The following is a 4264-nucleotide window of genomic DNA, read 5'->3' on the forward strand; positions in this document are numbered from 1 at the left end:
CTGGTGGCTACGGTGACCTCGGAATAAGAGAGAAACTAATATTAGCGTAGATGCCATTCTTCTAATGATGTAGCAAGTACATCGGGTGTTATGGGAAGAGTTCCCAGTTCCGGTTGCCCTAATTAATGCAGCCTAAAAATCCTTTAACGGATTTCAATATTAGAAATGTGTTAGTGTGTTATGTTCAAATGTTAATTCTCAGGAAAGTCCTTTGTTCTCTTATGGAAAAGTTGTCCCTCAGTCCAGACGGTCCGACTCCAGCCTTACAGTTTTTCCCCCTTTGGCACCGTAGGCCATTCACGAGGGTTCCGGCAGTGTCCGTTCAGTCTATGTAAGGTGGGTAGTTGTAGGGGACTGAGAGTTAGGATAGCGTCGGTGGACGATTTCACTGATCCGATGAGGTATCTGAAGTAGCAGCATTGGAATAGCGTGAAGGAGAAGATGAGTGTGCTTCCAATAGCACATCCTCAAATCCAGTCCCACCAAGTGTATGCAGTCTGGGCCGATTGAGTAGATGAGCTAGACAGAATCTGTGCAGTCTTTCATGCCAAGTTTGTCTCCACTTGTGTTTGAGAGAGGTGGTATTCAGTTTGAAGGATGACGTTCTGTACCAAGTCTATCGTCTCGACCAAGGCTTGTGTCCTGTGTTCATAGAAGGTGTCGTCCCACCATGGTGAGACCTCTGCATCCTGTGGCATCCTTCCAAGGATGTTGATCTGGCCCATGGAAAAGTCCTCTGTCACTTCCAAGCAAAAGGAGTGATTGGCAGGTCAGGTCAGTCCTCCATATGTGAAAGAATTCATCTCACTGATAACGCACCACTGTGTATGAGACACTTGAATAGCATTTGAATGGCCATGCAACGATTGAAAATGTATGAGTTTATTATCATTGGGAGAGAAAAGTTGTAGTGTGTTACATGTAAACACAACATAATTGTGAGTTTCATGACAACAAGTGCGACTGGTAAACAAGGTCTCAGTACAGTAGTGGAATTTGGATAAACTTGGTCTGGGTGCATTAAAGGAAAGGTGGCAAAAAACCCAAGGCAACCAGCACATTCATTTCCAGTATACATCATAATTGTGAACAATAGTTCTGAATATCTAACATTTTTCATTTTCTCTGAAGAGAACCGTCTATGCAGGTCTAGAATTTCAATTAAATCATTCAAAACATGTCTTGGGGTCTTATGAAGACGAAGATCTAAAATTTCCTCTCTTGTTGCAGTGAACAAATCTTGTGCATATGATCTGCAGGCTAAGTCACATTCAATGGTACGGGTCTGATTGAACAGTGTATGGCTGATCATTAGAAGCGCCTGCTCTTCGGATCTAACCGCTTTGATAATGTTATCATTGCTATTGGTGATGTGTTGAAAACCAGTGGCCATCTGGTCCATCACCCATGTGGAGAATTGGGATTGTTTGGCTATTTTGTAGGTGTTAGTTGCCGAAATTGATTGATCCGAATAAAGTGAAAGTGACGTGACATGTGGCCAAGTATGGTGACCCATACTCAGAATTAGTGCTCTGCATTTAACCCATCCAAAGTGCACACACACAGCAGTGAACACACACACCGTGAACACACACCCGGAGCAGTGGTTAGCCATTTTTTTACTGCGAACCCTGTCGTGGTATTGAAGGTGGGAGAGAGCGCTGTACATTCACTCCCCCCACCTACAATCCCTGCCGGTACGAGACTCGAACCCGCAACCTTTGGGTTACGAGTCCGACTCTCTAACCATTAGGCCACGACTTCCCCGCCACCAACTCCCAGGGGGGGCACCATCCCAGTTGCTCAAAAAAAAAAAAGAAATTTTGTTCTATATTAATATTAACATATGCATATAGATAAATACAAATATAAACATGAACATATTATACATAATTATAAAAAATGCATTTTACGGTGAGCGCAGTAGTCAGTAGGCTACACATGATGCGCCATTACCGCGCCCGTGCTGCCCTCACCTCATGTTTGCGGCTGACTGCAAATGATCATAATTGACATCTATGCCCAGAAAAAAAAAAACATCAGCATTCCGGCGCAGAGAAAAGAAAAAGTAAAAAAGCCCAAGATGAAGCCTGTGCATCACTTTCAGGTATGTCCATAATCCTGTGAAACTTTTTTGGATGTTGACGTTAATAACTTTTATTAACGTTAATAATTAATGTTTTAATTATCATATGATGAGCTCATTGATGACTTCACCTCCAGAAAAAGAAGCTTTGTGCCTAGTAGTGTGACATTTGGAATGCTCCAGCAGATGACGTATATCAGTGTTGATTTTTGGAGTGTCTATTTACACTAAGTGCAAATTGCCCGCCTTGTTGGCAGAAGCTATTTACACTAACTCTGCCCACTTACGTGTGACTGGGATAGTCAACACTACAAAAGACTACTGGCAAGCAACAGCTTCAGTGGCTTAGATGGTAAAGCATGTGCCATTGTTGTTTTGACGAGATCGACCAGAGTTCGAATCCGAACTTTTTTTTCTTCCTTTTCAAATCTCATATCGCATCGGAAAGGCATTTATTTTTTTATAAAAATGAAGGAAATAATCGAAAAGTTTAAAATAACGTATCAGGTAGGGTTAGGGTAGCTGTAGGGAGGGCTTTATTGTCCCAATAAGGTGACATACATTTTTTTATTTGAATTAAAATTATAATTTAAACTCAAAACGTTATTATTGCATACTGTTTTATAATTTACTACAATATTAAGGCACAGATAATTCCCACAATTTGCAATAAGTAGTATAAATAGCAGAAAATCCTGCTATTTTAATTATAGTGTAAATGGAATCTATAGCTATTTGCACTTGGTGTAAATAACATATCGCTAAGAAAATATGCTATTTTCACTTAGTGTAAACAGCCTCTATCGCTATTTACACTTAATGCAAATAGCCACTGCGGTTGATTTTTTTATTCAATTACTGTTTATTTTGATAATATTTAATGTTTTTAAATGTTTTATTTAATGTGTGTAATTTTATTTTATTTTTATATTTGTTTGCTGTAGAGCTGCAATTGTAATTAGTAAATAATACAATTTAATTACAATTTATTTATTTATTTACTTTTATGTTTTATTAAAGTTCTATTTTGACCCCTATAGTAGGTGTTTTTTTTATTATTATTATTTCCAAAATATTTGGGGGAGGGGGCACAACAATACAATTCTGCTTAGGGCACCCATTTGGACAGCAGTGGCCCTGAAACCTGCTATATTACTGTCACGCCCAAGGACTGTTCTGTGTGTTTTGTTTTGTTTTCCCTCGTGTGTGTCCATATTTGGTTATGTTCCTGTCCTCATTATAGTTTATGTTCATTTGGTTTTCCCATGTGTTTGATTGTTGATTGCTCCCAGGTGTGTCTTGTCAATTACCCCATGTACTTAAGTTACTGTCTGTGTTGTCTGAGTTGGTCCGGTATTGAACGTCGATGTTGTGTTTCCTGTGTCCCTGCCTGCCTTGTTTTACCCTGTCTTGGATGATTAAAGACTGTTAATTTGAGTTTATCCCCCGTCTCCTTGTTCTTAGTTTCACCACAGAAGGCAACCGTGACAGAATACCGGACCAATACAGTAAGTGGTGCCCCTTTTCCTCATTTAGTTTTTTCGGTTATGAAAGTTTTTCTTTTTTTTTCTTCCTGCGGCATTGGAAGTCACCGCTCGTTTTTACGCCCTAGCCCGCAGAGATCTCCCCTTCGTGGAGTAAGCGTGGGAATTCTGCGGGATCACCGCAATTACTGCGAGTCCGCCGGCCGCTCATCAGTCAAGTCTGCAGGTCGTTCATCAGTCAAGTCTGTCGGCCGCCAGGAAGTCAAGCCCGCCGGACGCAGCTCGCTCAAGCCCGCCGGCCGATCCTCAGTCAAGTTTGCCGGCCGTTCATCAGTCAAGCCCGCCGACCGCTGCTCACTCAAGCCCCCGACCAGGGTCGAGCGATGGCTCCAGCCCCCGACTAGAGTCTAGTCATGTCCCCTGAAGCCGTGCTTCTAAGTCTTGTCTTGTCCAGAGAAATAATTCCAGTTGGTCTTGTCTTGTCCATAGAGACTCTTCTGAAGCTGGCTGCTTCTCTTGTCATGGCCACGAAGGCCATTCCCAAGCCGCTTGCTTCTCCTGTTGCCTCTATGGAGCGGTTCCTGAGTTTAACCCTGAGAGGGCCCCTGACTCCACGTCCAGCCCACGGAGGGCTCCTGTCCCCGAGTTTAGCCCACGGAGGGCTTCTTTCCCCGAGTTTAGCCCACGGAGGGCT

General features: G+C 42.4%; 1 pseudogene; it reads right to left on the bottom strand.

Moving 5' to 3' along the window:
- Window positions 1-263: 263 nt before the first annotated feature.
- LOC107684210 (uncharacterized) lies at window positions 264-1981 on the bottom strand (annotated as a pseudogene).
- Between the last annotated feature and the right edge of the window lie 2283 nt (window positions 1982-4264).

The sequence above is a fragment of the Sinocyclocheilus anshuiensis genome, unplaced genomic scaffold (assembly GCF_001515605.1).
Source record: "Sinocyclocheilus anshuiensis isolate Anshui unplaced genomic scaffold, SAMN03320099.WGS_v1.1 scaffold285, whole genome shotgun sequence".
Classification (NCBI taxonomy): domain Eukaryota; kingdom Metazoa; phylum Chordata; class Actinopteri; order Cypriniformes; family Cyprinidae; genus Sinocyclocheilus; species Sinocyclocheilus anshuiensis.